Source organism: Bubalus bubalis, chromosome 1, assembly GCF_019923935.1.
Source record: "Bubalus bubalis isolate 160015118507 breed Murrah chromosome 1, NDDB_SH_1, whole genome shotgun sequence".
Lineage (NCBI taxonomy): Eukaryota > Metazoa > Chordata > Mammalia > Artiodactyla > Bovidae > Bubalus > Bubalus bubalis.
The window spans coordinates 106,861,610-106,878,974 of NC_059157.1; positions in this window are offsets into that span (position 1 = coordinate 106,861,610).

Here is a 17,365-nt window from a genome sequence, read left to right on the forward strand (position 1 = left end):
ATGCAGTACCCTCCAAATAGCAAGGAATCTGAAAAGACCTATTCTAAGCTGGGACACCAAGAACAGAATTAAGAGGGTGGCATCTCAAATCCATTTTGACTCACACCAACATTCTGTTGGTCTTTCCACTGATATGTTACTTCTCCTTCTCTGGGAGGTTTTGGCCTCCCCAGGTTTTGTAATTTCTATAGTCCATGTGGCCCTTTTCTCTCCTCCTCTACCTTTTTCTCACTGTTTCCTTTCCCTTCTCCCTCTCATATTCCCTCCACTCCCCTCACATCTAAGTCTCTTGTGTGATTATGTCTGTGTGTGCCTGTTGTGGGAGAGGCCTTTGTTCTCAGTTTTACCAATATATTCTCCCTTCTGCAGTAATCATTGTCAAAAATACCATGCCAATACCATCCTCAGGGTGATGGATCCTCAGAGGCACACCCCAGTACTTCCTTAAGAAACATTCAAATGGATAAAATATCCATGAGTTTAAAAAATGATCAAAATAATACAACCTCTGATAATTAGGAAGAAGAGAGTATGAACTACAAGAGATACACTGCTATTAGTTGGTCCATTAACTATGAAAAAAATCCATTAGCATCATAGCTGAATATTATGAAAAGGAAGAAGAAAAAAAGTAGAGTTGCATGAAGGAGAAAACCATTCTCCATTTATTCTCTATCATAAGTCACTGTTATTTACTCCCAGAATAACACGGTGCTTCTAGCTATCTACCTGCAGTGGAAATCTTCAATTATCCAAAGAGTTCTGAGCATCTAAACTCATGCAGTTCACGTGGTTGCTGACGGAAGCAATATTAAAGGGATTTGCCTATAATCTACAGCTGAGCCCCTGGAGCTCAGTGGCCAGGTCACAAAACATCTGAAAGTGTGAATCTGGAGCTTAGAATGGAGCTGAAGAAAACCCAGTGCCTTGGCTTACACATGGTCTCTCAAATTGGAGAGGTGGGTGAGATGGCCTGATAAGACTGTATGATAAGGAAACGAAAGAGGATTCTGAATTCAGGTTTGAGGCACTCCAACATTTAGAAGTTGGGAGGGGGCTTCCCTGGTGGCTCAGCCTGCCAATGCCGAAGACATGAGTTTGATCCCTGATCCAGGAAGATTCCACATGCCTCAGAGCAACTGAGCCTGTTCACCACAACTATTGAGCCTGTGCTCTAGAGCCTGAGAGCTGCAACCAGTGAGCCCATGTGCTACAACTACTGAAACCTGTCTGCCCTAGCGCCCACACTCTGCAACATAGCAACTGCGATGAGAAACCTGTGTACCACAACTAGAGAGAGGCCCCCACTCTCCACAGCTAGAGAAATCTTACTCAGCAATGAAGACCCAGCACAGCCATAAACAAATAAATAAAATTAAAAAGAAGAAGTCTGGGAGGATACAAAGCAACCTACAAGGGAAACTGAGACAGAAAGATGGGAATACTACCCTGAGAACCCAGGAAATGAAAGCCAAGTGGACAGAGTGTTGCAAGAAGAAAGCAACTGTGCTGAAAGCTACTTAGATGTAAAGTAAGATGAGGGCTGCAAAGTGTTTCTTGAATTTGGCAACATGTGGGTCACTGGTGAATTAAGCAAGAAATGCATCCATGGACAAGAAACACATCCTGGGAAAGCAACCTGGAATGTTAGGTCCATGAATCAAGGCAAATTGGAAGTGCTCAGACAGTAGATAGCGAGAGTGAGCATCGACATTTTAGGACTCAGTGAACTAAAATGGACTGGAATGGGTAAATTTAACTCAGATGACCCTTATATCTACTACTGTGGGCAAGAATCCCTTAGAAAGAATGGAGTAGTCATCACAGGTGACAAAAGAGTCTGAAATGCAGTACTTGGATGCAATCTTTAAAAGGACAGAATGATCTCTGTTTGTTTCCAAGGAAAACAATTCAATATCACGGTAATCCAAGTCTATGCCTTGATCAGTAATGCTGAAGAAGCTGGAGTTGAATGGTTCTATGAAGACCTACAAGACCTTTTAGGACTAACACCCAAAAAAGATGTCCTTTTCATTATAGGGGACTGGAATGCAAAAGTAGGAAGTCAAGAAACACCTGGAGTAACAGGCAAATTTGGCCTTGGTGTACGGAATGAAGCAGGGCAAAGGCTAATATAGTTTTGCCAAGAGAACACACTCGTCATAGCAAACAGCCTCTTCCAAAACACAAGAGAAGACTCTACACATGAACATCACCAGATGACCAACACTGAAATTAGACTGACATGTTCTTTGCAGCCAAAGATGGAGAAGCTCTATATAGTCAGCATAAACAAGACTGGGAGCTGACTGTGGCTCAGATCATGAACTCCTTATTGCCAAATCAGACTTAAATTGAAGTAGGGAAAACCACTAGACATTCAGGTATGACCTAAATCAAATACCTTATGATTATACAGTGGAAGTGAGAAATAGATTCAAGGGACTAGATCTGATAGACAGAGTACCTGATGAGCTATGAACAGAGGTTTGTGACGTTGTTCAGGAGACAGGGATCAATACCATCCCCATGGAAAAGAAATGCAAAAAAGCAAAATGGCTGTCTGAGGAAGCCTTCCAAATAGCTGTGAAAAAGAAGAGAAACAAAAAGCAAAGGAGAAAAGGAAAGATATACCCATTTGAATGCAGTTTTCCAAAGAATAGCAAGGAGAGATAAAAAGCCTTCCTCAGTGATCAGTGCAAAGAAATAGAGGGAAACAATGGAATGGGAAAGACTAGAGATTTGTTCGAGAAAATTAGAGATACTAAGGGAACATTTCATGCAAAGATGGGCTCAATAAAGTACAGAAATGGTATAGAGCTAACAGAAGCAGAACATATTAAGAAGAGGCATCAAGAATACACAGAAGAACCGTACAAAAAAGATCTTCATGACTCAGATAATCACAATGGTGTGATCACTCACCTAGAGCCAGACATCCTGGAATGTGAAGTCAAGGGGACCTTGGGAAGCATCACTACGAACAAAGCTAGTGTAGGTGATGGAATTCCAGTGGAGTTCTTTCAAATCCTAAAAGATGATGCTGTGAAAGTGCTGCACTCAATATGCCAGCAAATTTGGAAAACTCAGCAGTGGCCACAGGACTGGAAAAGGTCAGTTTTCATTCCAATCCCAAAGAAAGGCAATGTCAAAGAATGCTCAAACTACCTCACAATTGCACTCATCTCACACCCACTCCAGTACCCTTGCCTGAAAAATCTGGATGGAGGAGCCTGGTAGCTACAGTCCATGTGGTCGCAAAGAGTCGGACATGACTGAGCTACTTCACTTTCACACGCTATTAAAGTAATGCTCAAAATTCTCCAAGCCAGGCTTCAGCAATATGTGAACCATTAACTTCCAGATGTTCAAGCTGGTTTTAGAAAAGGCAGAGGAACCAGAGATCAAATTGCAAATGTCTGCTGGATCATTGAAAAAGCAAGAGTGTTCCAGAAAAACATCTATTTCTGCTTTATTAACTATGCCAAAGCCTTTGACTATGTGGATCACAATAAACTGTGGAAAATTCTGAAAGAGATGGGAATACCAGACCACCTGACCTGCCTCTTGAGAAATCTGTATGCAGGTCAGGAAGTGACAGTTAGAACTGGACATGGAACAACAGACTGGTTCCAAATAGGAAAAGGAGTACATCAAGGCTGTATATTGTCACCTTGTTTATTTAACATATATGCAGAGTACATCATGAAAAATTCTGGTCTGGATGAAGCACAAGCGGGAATCAAGATTGCCGGGAGAAATATCAATAACCTCAGATATGCAGATGATACCACCCTTGTGGCAGAAAGTGAACAAGAACTAAAGAGCCTCTTGATAAAAGTGAAAGAAGAGAGTGAAAAAGTTGGCTTAAAGTTCAACATTCAGAAAACTAAGATCATGACATCTGGTCCCATCACTTCATGGCCAATTGATGGGGAAACAGTGGCTGACTTTATTTTTTGGGGTCCAGAATCACTGCATATCTTGACTGCAGCCATGAAGTTAAAAGATGCTTGCTCCTTGGAAGGAAAGTTAGGATCAACCTAGACAGCATATTAAAAACCAGAGACATTACTTTGCCAAAAAAGGTCTGTCTCATCAAGGCTTTGGTTTTTCCAGTGGTCATGTATGGATGTGAGAGTTGGACTATAAAGAAAGCTGAGCGCTGAAGAATTGATGCTTTTGAATTGTGGTGTTGGAGAAGACTCTTGAGAGTCCCTTGGACTGCAAGGAGATCCAACCAGTCCATCCTAAAGGATATCAGTCCTGAGTGTTCATTGAAAGGACTGATGTTAAAGGTAAAACTCCAATATTTTGGCCACCTGATGCAAAGAGCTGGCTCATTTGAAAAGACCTTGATGCTGGGAAAGATAGATGGCAGGAGAAGAAGGGGACGACAGAAGATGAGATGGTTGGATGGCATCATCAACTCAGTAGAAATGAGTTTGAGTAAACTCTGGGAGTTGGTGATGAACAGGGAGGCCTGGCATGCTGTGGTCCATGGGGTCATGAAGAGTTGGACACGACTGAGAGACTGAACTGAACTGAACATCTATGGAACCTTGGTGGATATAGGCCAAGTTGGAGAGGGACAAATAATGGAAAAAGGGAGAAAATCATTCACAATTCAATTTTAAAATAAAGAAAGAAAATTGATGATAGTGAATGGGGAATGACAGAGCAGGGGACAGTATGGACTTTCTGTGAAAGACAAGAAAGAGGTAAGACTGTAGCTTGAAGACAGGGCATCGTAGTCTCAAGTCTCATTGTGTTTGCTTTCTGTGTGTGTTAGAGTTTATTTAAATGCTGATGATGAGGGTATAGTAAAAAGAGAATAAGTGAAGATTTGAGAGATTCTGTGTGTTTATGTGTATATCTGCCCAGATCAGCGTGTAAGCTGTGTGCTGTGCTGTGCTTAGTTGTGTCTGACTCTTTGTGACCCCATGAACTATAGCCTGCCAGCCTCCTTTGTCCATGGGGATTCTCCAGGCAAGAATACTGGAGTGGATTGCCATGCCCTGTTCCAGGGGACCTTCCTAACCCAGGAATCAAATCCAGGTCTCCTGCATTGCAGGCGGATTCTTTTACCGTCTGAGCCACCAAGGAAGCCTGAGTGTATGTGTGCATGTGTGTAATAACAGATGGAATAGTACCTCTCAGAAAGAGGAAGGAGTTAAGATTCAGAAAATTTGAAGAGCTGTACCTTTGGAAGTGCTTCCCTGGTGGATCAAATGGTAAAGCGTCTGCCCGCAATGTGGGAGACTCGGGTTTGATCCCTGGGTCAGGAAGATCCTGTGGAGAAGGAAATGGCAACCCACTCCAGTACTCTTGCCTGGAAAATTCCATGGACTGAGGAGCCTGATAGGCTACAGTCCATGGGGTCGCAAAGAGTCGGACACGACTGAGCAACTTCACTTTTCACTTTCACCTTTGGAATGAGGCGGGAAGCTTTCTCCATAGTAACGAAAAACAAACAAGATTGTAAGTAAAAGCAGATTTATAGATTAGGTAATGGGAAGCAGACAAGGAGAGCTGTGCCATTTGCTAGCTGATATTTTCCCTACTGAGAAAGTTGTTGGAATATCAATGTATTTTCCCATGAAAGCATATGCCAGCACCTTCAATATAGGTAACAATGCCACATGAATAAGCAAAATAAGTGTACTGGAAAGTGTTGGTGGTTGGAATATGAGTAATTTCAGAATTTTAGTTTGAGTATGTTATCAAAAGACATAGCACTAAAAAGGGACATACAACACTACTAAGAGATATTTAGCAGCTACACTGCAGTTCAGTGTTGGAGTTTTTCAGAGTATTTATTTTTGAGTCCAATCTATCCCAGAGCAGTTTCCCAGCACTATGTCAGGGTTTCTTTTGGAGGTATTGTCAAGTGCTGTGCTAGTAATTGCCATTTAACCGCACTGCCTTTTGGTTTAAGCAAATAACAACCCCCAGTGAGTATGTGGGTGTATGCCTTTTTTTAACCATGTGCTGATGTTTCAGCAAATAAAATTTCAGTACCTGGAAAAATATAATCATAATGTAATAATTCCTGATTATAGTGTATATTCATAAATGAACAAATGCCTACTTTTTTTCAGATTTGCTCAATTTTTTAAAACTTGTAATTTATTAAAAAAGAACAAAGTCACATTACTGCTTATATACAATAAGGAAGCCGCTATTTCATTGTTAATGTTTTTACATTTTCATGTTTGATGATATCATCTCTTTATCAGAGGACTAAGGCATTATTCAAAATATCCAGTATTTTTATACATAATATTTAATAATGCTAACATTGTAGTATCTTTGAAGATTCATCTTCAAGTGTCGGTTAATGTCCAGAATTCTATTTTAAATTGAACATTAAATGACAGGAAAACTACTGGATCTCATGTTTGCAGGTTATTCTGATGAAGGTGGTGATGGTGCTGGATTTGTATAGCTAGTGATGCTTAGATCTACGGTACAAGCCAGGGTAAACATTTTCCCCAAACACACTCATAAAAATGCCCAATGGACCGAAGACACTCTTCTTTCACATACTATCTATAATGCCCAAGCAAAGGAGACGGAGGAAGGAGCTGATGGCCCTCCATGTGCTCAGTAGATTTATAGATAATAAAAGTATTTTCATGCTGGTGAAAAAGGACTATTGCTGGCCCAACCAATAAAGAAGAAGGGTATTTTTTCCCCTAGATCAAAAAACATCTCTTAAAAGAAAGATGCTTTGGTCTTTGATTTAATGCATCATTCTCTAGGAAGGCTGCCCTATATACCATGAAAGGTGTTCTACAGCGTCTTTCTTTACTCCACAAATATGGGACTAAGTGATGGCTGGACAGAAGGTCAGCTGATAGGAGAAATATTTCCAGGAAGGAAAGATAATAGGTCAAAAGTTAGAGTCCGTTCTGAAGTAGAGTGTCACTATCTATACCTACAGAGAAATAGATTCAATCTAGACTCTGTCGCTTTAGATGATGAAAATGAGAATAATAAATTATCTATTAAAATGCAATTAAGGCATTTTCACAACATTCATACTGGAACCGTTATAATTTTAGTGTCCATTGACAAAAGAATAGGTAAATAGATTGTGGAATATTTTCACAATGGAATATTACACACTGATGAGAAATAAATAAAATGCTAAGTAAAGAGAAGGTCCCTGAAAACTATATTTATATTTAATATTATTTTATAAATCTTAAAAGCAAGTAAATCAAAGTAATTTATTATTTCAGCATATGTATATATTATATATATATATATTCAGTATATATTCAATATATTTATATATATATTCAAATGCATACATGATCATTTGCTTCAGTCATGTACAACTCTTTGCAGCCCCATGGACTGCAGCTTGCCAGACTGTTCTATCCATGGGGATTCTCCAGGCAAGAATACTAGAGTGGGTTGCCACGTTCTCCTCTAAAGGATCTTCCTGACCCAGGGATCAAACCTGCATCTACTACATTGCAGGCAGATTCTTTACCACTGAGCCACCAGGGAAGTCCCATGTATTCAAATATATATGTATATATAAACATACCTATTTTATCAAAAAGCAAACCAATAACAAATACAAATTTATTGTATTTTTATAATAGGTAAAATGGGTAAGCTTAGTGGTTATCTTTATGGTTATCTTTATTTTCAATGTTTTTTCACCTCTACCACCAAAAGTGTATCTCTCAAATTTTATGGATTGTTGCTTAAATTCTACTGGGAAAGTCATGAAAATTATAATTGCTTTTGCAGAGTTACAAATCTGCTACATTGATTTTAGTCAAAAAATACACATCTCAAAAAATCATTTCTCTTCTATGTGAAGCCCCGATCTAATTATGTAGGAAGACTGGGTTTCCTGAGGTTTGGTGTTAGACACTAGAGAAACTGCCTCAAATCAGGCTTCTAGGGCAGTAAATGTGAAATGTAGATGTGAAGTATTTGGTGGGCAGAGGGATGTCTTACATCTTTGATAATATTTTATCCCTATCTTTTCAGTGAAGTGTACATACACACATGCACCAAATTTGTTTTCACTTTCTAGGGCTTATATACTCCTGAAGCCCACTCTGTGAGCTTATATTGTTGTGGATTATATGTTTCATGCCTGCAATTTCCTTGAGTCAACAAGATTAATAAGGATGAGATTTAGATAGCTTGTCATCACTTGCTTGAATTACTATCACAATTTCCTATCTGGTTTCGCTACTGGCAGCTCCATCAACCTCTGTCCTCTACATTGCTACAGTAAGGTTCTTGAAAGTGAAGAGTTAATCATTTAATATACACATACACCCACCACTTCCCACTGGGAAAAAAATAAAAAGGTCTTTATCACCATTAAGAAAAAAAAAAACCCCAAAAAACAAAAAATCCACAACATGGCTTTGCAAAGCATCCAAGACCCTTGATCTAGTTCCAATCTACATTTTGAGATTCATCTTTCAGTATGCCCATCAGACCCTTCGTCCTATGCACTTCGCCATGCAATCTCATACTGAGCCTCTGCACAGCTGTTCATGTCTTAAGTAATAACCCATGGCTTTATTCTCATGTACAGAATTATTATTTAATTTTCAAAGATCCAGAGTGGATTTCCGCTCTTTCAGGAAGTCTCCTCTAGCCCTCCTACTGAGTGCCAGATGCTCTTCTATTTTGCTCTTATAATAACTTAAGCAATCTCCTATTTTACCATTTAACAAACTGCCCTAGAGCAGGCAGTCTCCTTGTCTAGTCTGTGAGGTTCTTAACAGCATGGACTGGGTTTTTGTTAACTGTATCCACAGCAACTGCAAAGGAATGCTGGGCATAGTAGAAAAAAAAATGTATGTATGTATGTATGTGTATATATATATATATAAAACAATGTTTGTGTGGAATGGGTAAGTGAAAACAGTGGCTGTCAGGAACAAAGTAGTTTAAAGGAAGAAAAACTGAAAGGGATGCCTGAAGATTTTCTAGTCTGGGATCTACCACTAATTCAGTGAAAACCCTTGATAAAGTAGTTTTCAGTTTTCTATTCCTTTATGGAAAAATGAGGTGGTTGGCATAGCTGTTTTCAAAGGTCCCTTTCAAGTGCAAATTTCGATTTTTATAAAGCTTTCTGTTTAGTTTCTCCATCTACCCCAAAATGTACCGTATTGGTACATTTTATGATTTGAAGAGAGGTGGAGTAAGAAAAGTTTGAATCACATGCACTCAACCAGAAGACACCAGCCACGGCCTCTGGTAACACTGGAGATAAGCTTTCTCTTCAGATACGTTTTTCTACTGTAAAGCAAAGATAAAAATATTTTTTCATGGCACTCTTTGTCAATTTTAAGTTAGAAGGAGATGACCAGATGATAGAAATGTAGATAACCAGTTTACATTCCATAATTCTTTTTTAAAGAGTTCTTTACATTCCTAAAGTGGTATTTAAAATAGAAAAGGCATATTCCCAGCACAAAACTTAGAAATGAAGACAAAGATCTTGTCTGATCTGCTAACCTTAGTTTCCCGTGTGCCAGACGCAGATTGATCACTCAGTAAATATTTCTTGAATGACAAGCGTCTCACCACATTTCTATTCAAATGTATCAAGAAGACCACAGTTCAGGCAAGAAATACAGAAGAATTTTACTAATTTGATATCTAATATTGTAAAATGTGTGTCTGAATATAGGCTGAATGCAGTGTTTATAAAGAAAGAATCTTAAGCTTACCTGGCTGTTCTTAAGTTTCAGAATGCGGGTTTAAAAACAATCAAGGAAAAAAATTCCAAGTGTTATTTTTTAAAGTATATATTTACTTACAAATGGTCACTATATTAACTTTGATTCTAACCTGTTCACTGGAGCAATCGCCCTAAAGTATTTCCTTAGGCTGTGTAAGATGCTAGTATACTCTTCTTTTAGCAAGGTGTTTAATTGAAACTCTTGATTTATACAAAGCAAAATTTTAAGTATAGGTATTTTGTTTAAAAGTGCAATTTTATCTAAAAATAAATGTTCAAAATAGACATATTTTCCAATTACCAAAAGAAATAGCTATTTCAGATGTGCATGCATACACGCATGCTCAGTTGTGTCCGACTCTTTGCAACCCCATGAACTGCAGCCACCAGGCTCATCTGTCCATGGAATTTTCTAGGCAACAATATTGGAATAGGTTGTCATTTCCTTCTCCAGAGGATCTTCCCCACCTAAAGATCAAACCCATGTCTCGTGCCTTGGCAGGCAGATTATTTGCCACTGAGCCACCTGGGAATCCTCTATTTCGGATGTACAGAGTGCTGAGTGTTTAGATGCTTGATAGAACACAGGATGAATGAGTTGTAATGATGACTGAGGCTCCAAACACCACATAATCTAGGAAAATAAAAGAGAAATATATTCAAAGTAGAAAATATACCATATGCACAGCATGGCAAACACTACCTTTTTTTGTATAGAGAGCTGCATGGGGGGACTATAGGATCTCTTTCTTGGCTGGGCATTCAGAGAAACTATCATAAAAGATGTAGGACATAAGTGTGGCCTTGAAAGGTGGATATAGTTTGAAAATGTGAAAGGTGAGGGGAAGGCAGAGAGAACTACATGCAAAAGTCTAGAATCCAGCTAGCAAGAAGTATATGCAAGGGACCTGCTCATGACAAGTGAGAACATAGAGTAGGAGCTTCTGCGGCAAAGACCAAAGGCAGGCTCTAGAACACACTGAAACCATGGTAGGGATATGGACTTTCCTCCAGTGCTTGGTGAACATCCGGTGAGAATGGACCACAGACGGAGACCCTATCTCACACCCCTGTCATATAACCTACCCACATATCCGGACGGAACTACAGGGGTGGCATGTGAGTGGAAGAACAAGAAAAGGGAGAAAATTTAAGAAGGATCAAGGTAGCACAGAGATTTCTCTGGAAAATAGATGCATGAAAGAAAGAGTAGTGAGAAATGAAACCATTACTGAGACAACGATGCTGTCACAGAGAGAAAAGACAAGTTGGGATGGAGAGTGGATTTACTGGGAAGATGATAAAGCTGTTTCGTTCATTTTTAAGTGTTCATTTTCAAAGTACAAAGTCCTGACTTTCGGGTAACAGAGGGTGAAGAAAAAAAAAAAAAGCCCATTGGAGGTTGTGAATTTGTGTCTAGGTCAGAAGAGGGGAGTTCAGAGCTGGGTATACTGGTTCTTCAGAGATTCCTGACAGTGTACTTATTATCACAGCCTTAGGACCAATCTGTCTTGCTAGGAAATCAGCTCTAATTGGGGACCTATCCCTCCATACATCTACTACCACATTTCTCCCCTTGGTCACCGGAAATTTGCCTCAATTAGTTGGAAACACTGTGCGCCCAAGTCAATGCATTGAGATTCAGCAGCTTGAGTTAAGGTATAAGTGCAACATCTGAAAGTTAACATTGTGAACAGATTTTAGAAAAACAATCAGCAATTGACAAGTGACTTTGGTGTAAATAACTGAGACTCTGAATGCCTGGCTGCTGTTAATAACAACCCAGTTACACCCAGTTAGCTCAGGAAGACTGTGCGTGATGCCCATTCCAAAGTAGCCTGATGTCATAGGCAGAGAGCTGGTTTCTGCCTCTGATGTTGTAACTCCAAATCCCCTGGAAAGAATATGGCTCTTTTCCTCTTTGGAAGGGAACCATTTGGTAGCTTATGGTCCCTCAGCTTTTTTTTTCCTGTGGCAATAGCTAGGCTCGATTCCTTTGAGAAAGGGCAGAGAGGAGTTGAGATCTGCTAAGGGTATGGGGGTGGGGAGAGGAACCCACATTGGAAAATGCTCTGTCCACCCAGGGCCTCAGTTTCCCTGTGAGTCCCTGAGGGGTAGCTCCAGTGGTCTTTGAACTGACATCTATGGATGCCATCCTCACCCATCCACAACCAAGAGCAACTGGTGGTCTTGCCATTCCCACCACCCTTGTCTCCTGGTCACCCTCTGCCAACCGAGGGTCAGGATGCGGGATATTTTAATCTGGGGCTTGCTACAACCCTCGTGTCCATGCTGGTGGGACCCCGAGCTGCTCCTCAGAAGTCTGAGAGGGTGTTGAGGTCCTGTCCTCTCCTAACATCAGGGACAACGGAGACACACGGCAGAGAAACTGAGTAGAAAGGGCTAGGATAAACGGTTGCAGCCGAGGGGAGCTGAAGAATGAGGGTTAGGGTCAGAGGCCCGCCCCAGGCTCAGGGTGGCTGAAGCACCCTCCGAGGCCACCAGCAGGGGGCAGAGCTGCAGACTCAGGGTTTCCGTCCCACCGTCAGTGTGCTCAGCATCCCGCCCGGGCCCTGGAAAAGGATGTCCTTGCTTCACATTCAGTCTGAGGAGTTCAGGAGGGAACATCAGATGCTTATTTCCATCTTTAGATTTAGAAAGTACTAAATCAGTTTAATGCTGATTTCCTCCTAAAAAGCAGACAGGTGGATTAGAGAGACAAATGAAACATAGTTATGAGTCACACACTTATCCTTTCTAGAGATTTTTATCACAGGCCTGCGACATGCCTCGTCGAACTTAAACTTTTGTTGACTCCATTTAGCTGGCAGTCTGGAAAATGCCAGTGATAAGTAGTGCTCCTTGAGGAGCTCGGCGTACATTCTTCTCCCTTCCTTGGTAATTCCACAAATACCATGGAAGGGGTAATAATACCGACAATAATGAGTGTGCCTTGGGAAATCGCTAAACTTTAGAATTCACAAGAAAGCACAGCTTCCTGTCTCAAAATAGATTCATGTAAACTCCCTGGGTTGCTCCCCTAAACTCAGGGAATCTCAAAATGCATCCATTTCTCTGACCAGCTGAGGGCGCAATTGCTCTGCTTTTGCGAATATATCCCACCTAATGATGCCTTCGGAGAAAAGAGCCATCAAGCCATCTGCAGAGAAGAAACACACAGAGCAAGAGGGGACCAGGTGGAGGAGAGAGTGGTCCTGACAAATCTAAAAGCTGTAACACAGAGCAGCCTCCAAACAGCTTTTAGAAGTATTGGGGGAAAAATGACACCTTCACATATAAAACTCAAAAACTTCTGAAGTGTAAGATTTACAGAACAAACCAGGTGAATTTTCAATTTCGTCAGTGTGTATGAGTAGGGTCAAAAAAAATTTATTTCTGCAAATTTTAATAAAGGTGTCCCTGGTGGTTCAGTGGTAAAGAATCAGCTTGCCAATGCAGGAGATGTGGGTTCGATCTCTGGGTGGGAAAGACCCCCTGGAGAAGGAAATGGCAGCCCACTCCAGTATTCCTGCCTGGAAAATCCCACGCAGGGAGGAGCCTGCTGCTGCTGCTAAGTCGCTTCAGTCGTGTTCGACTCTGTGTGACCCCAGAGACGGCAGCCTACCAGGCTTCCCCGTCCCTGGGATTCTCCAGGCAAGAACACTGGAGTGGGTTGCCATTTCCTTCTCCAAAGCATAAAAGTGAAAAGTGAAAGTGAAGTCGCTCAGTCATGTCTGACTCTTGGCGACCCATGGACTGCAGCCTACCAGGCTCCTCCGTCCATGGAATTTTCCAGGCGAGAGTACTGGAGTGGGTTGCCATTGCCTTCTCCTGAGAGGAGCCTGGTGGGCTACAATCCACTGGGTTGCAAAAAGAGTTGGACATGACTTAGTGACTAAACAACAACACAATTTTTAATAACTTATTTCCACAAATGTACATTAATTTTAAAAACAAAATAATCCTATAAGGCTGAATTTTAGTTTCTCAACCTGGCAATACATTGATGGAAGCTATACTGGTTTTGTAATTAATTTCTCACCTTAGTTTAGGTACAAAATAATGTGAAAGAATAATCATGTTTTCTGGGAGTAGATATTTTTCTCTCACTTTGAATGCATAGCCTGACCCTTCAAAATTCATTAATATAAAGCTAAAACAGCAACTCTTCTGATCTTACCCAACAACTTCACGATATAAAATATCTAAAATATTTATGTGCTGGACTCTTTCACCATAGGAGAGTCGAAGGTTATCTGCAGGATGTCAATATTTACGTAGAGCATACTTAATTTCTTCCACTCTCAGGCAGTTTAGACTGCAATCTGAAGCAAGTAGGCTATTGAAAATCACCTCTGCTATTGAAAATGACATGTTTCTGCAGAGTACTGACACTCTTGCCTTTTGTCTCAAAAATTTTTGGAAAGCATGATATACCTGTTGAGTCATGGAGTATACATATACATGTAGCTGAGTCATAGGCTTTCTTTCAGGAAGTTTGCCTATTTAATCTGCTCTGTAACTCTCCAGACAAGTCTTTTCACTAAGGCAGACATGGATCCTAGAACCCTTTATTTATTTGAAAAGTAACACTGCCCAAGAAATCCCTCTAAGTCTCAAAGTTTAGGAGAGATAAAGGTCCATAAAGACACCAATTCATCAACATCATAGATGTAAGACCAGAAGGGAGATTATAGATGATTCAATTTATACTCTATTGCCAGACTAATCTTGTTAAAAGTATAGATTAATTCCTTTCACTTCCGTTCTCATTATACATAGCATAAACCTATTCTCCTTGGCCTAAAGGTGACAGCCCTCCTTGAACTGGCACCAGCAGAACTTTCAGCCTTCTTCATATCTCCCCATCTTCACATTCTTCCATTTTCACATTCCTCCATTTTCATATCCCTTCATTCCTGGTAGGTACCTTTTTCCAGAATTCAACTGGTGTGAACAGTGGCCAGATTTAGTAAAAAGCAGTTTTATTTCTCCAGCTTCACATGTCTATCTGCATGTTTGCTGACCCATCTAAACACAGCTTCTGCAGTAAAGCTTCCCTTCATATTATCTGGAGACTTTGTACTCTTTCTTAATATGTATTGCATCTACCTCTCTTATGACACTTAATTCTTTATTCCCAAAATGTAGCTCTTTAAGGACATATATTTTCTGCCAGGCATAAACTGACTGAAAGTAGACTCCATATCTGATGCACCTTTCTATCCTCTAAAACATTTATTACCATGCCCAGCACTCATAGGTGCCCAGTGAATGCTTACTGAATGAATTAACAAATGAATTAATTCAGTTTCTACTAAACCAAAGTGACTTTCTAGAGAGAGATCTGAAACCTAATAGTGTTCAAGTAATTCCATTCTGTACACAATTAACTACAAGCCAACCATCTAAATACAGAGGAGTTGGTGCTTATTGAAGAGAAGTTGCTTAATTCAATGGGTACTTGTTTATACATCTCTTCTGAAAGTAGAAGTTTCAAAACATGAGAAAAAGATTGAGGAATCCCTTATTAGAAATCTTCAGCTTTCTAAAAAAAATATATGGAGAACTTAATGAAACACTGCATGGTGGCCAGAAATCCTGATAGTACTTTAGGCCCCAGTGATGGAAGCAACAGTATAAGCTTCCTTGAATTATTTCTCTCCAGGTCTTGTGCTTGATTTTAACAGTAAGACACAGAGACAGAACTCCAGGGAAGCAAAACAAAGCCTCTATATCATTTAAGTCACATATGTATATTTCACTAATATTAACTACATATAATATATATTTATATTAAATATTTATAATGAAAACATGAGGTTCAGCTATGCAGTAAGATTTGAGATTCAGAATACTCAGACTTAAAAAAAGCACATTTTAAGCTGGCAATAGATTTGAGTTTTAAAGTATTGTTTTCAAGTCTCCCTTTAGTACTTTAATTATTTGCACTCACCATCTACCTTCTTATTACCCCAATTTATAGCTTATGTTTCTCTATAAACTTCATAGTAGAGGCATATTTTGGCACCTAAATGCAAATAATCTATCCCCTGCATTCAATACTTATTTTGAACATTGTGATGCACACAACAGATGTGCAAGATAAAGCCTTAGCCCTCCTCATTTAGATGGAAAAACAATTTTTCTAAGGAAACTAATTTATGCCAATATATAATAAAAATTATTATTTTTTCTGATTTTCCTGAATCAACGTGTATTCAGGAAAGAAAGAATTAGTGATGACTTCAAAGTTTTTAAGAAAATTGATTGGGATTTTACCTTTGTCAAGGTGGATCTGAATAAGTGAAGATTGGGTAAAAATAGATTTATAAAGTGTGGGTAACTAAAAAAGGACAGGGTTGAAAATGGAATATTTATTGGACAGTTAAGAAACTGAATTGATACAGAGCAAGTATTTACTAAGTATTTACGATGTGACAGGCATTGTAAAACCTCTGAGTGAATGGGTCATACTAGGGTTGCTGCTGCTGCTGCTAAGTCGCTTCAGTCGTGTCCGACTCTGTGCGACCCCATAGACGGCAGCCCACCAGGCTCCCCCGTCCCTGGGATTCTCCAGGCAAGAACACTGGAGTGGGTTGCCATTTCCTTCTCCAGTGCATGAAAGTGAAAAGTGAAAGTGAAGCCGCTCAGTCGTGTCCGACTCTTACTGACCCCATGGACTGCAGCCTACCAGGCTCCTCTGTCCATGGGATTTTCCAGGCAAGAGTACTGGAGTGGGGTGCCATTGGGTTAGTGGTACCTAAACTGTGGTGTCTCCAGGCCAGCAGCATCGGTAGGACCTAGAAACTTGTTACAAATGCAAATTCTTTGTTCCCACTCCAGAACTCCTTAATCAGAAGGAGGTGCTTAGGAATCTACCTGTTAGCAAGCCTTCCAGGTAATTTTGATGCTCCCCAAAGTTTAAGAACAGCTCTACTGGAGAAAAGAAAGTAATGATCCTGCTGACCAGGTGGAAAAGACCTAGAATTCCCAGCAGAACAGCATTAGATGGACTAGAAACAGGAAGTCACAGACAGATTTTTACAAGACCAGTGGCATCGAGAAAGTGGTGTTTGTTTTGTTCAGGTCACTCAGAAGAAATATCAGCAGAGGCTAGGAGTCTGAAAAGAATTATTTTCAGAATGTCTGAAATCTCTATAAAAGTTCCCTTAAGCCATACAGCTTCTGAAAAACAAGACAAATTTAAAGAAACAATTTCATCTTTTAAGAAAAATAAGTCACTCTCCTTAAAGAAGTTTCAAATAGATACCTATCTAATTTCTTCTCTGTGACGCTCTGTTTTCTCTCCCTTATCTAGAGCTGAATTTGGCCGAGTCAAGAACTCTGTACTTTACCTGGAACTACTGGGTAGAACTTGTTGTCTATCATCATTTGAAAGTTTTCTTGTTTTTTTTTACATCAACCTCAGACTTCCCTGGTGGCTCAGTGATAAAGAATTTGCTTGCCAATGCAGAAGACACAGGAGATACAGGTTTGATCCCTGGGCTGGAAAGATCCACTGGAGGAGGAAATGGCAACCCACTCCAGTATTCTTGCCTGGAAAATTTGATGGACAGTGGAGCCTGGTGGGCTACAGTGCATGCAGCTGCAAAGAGTTGGACACGACTG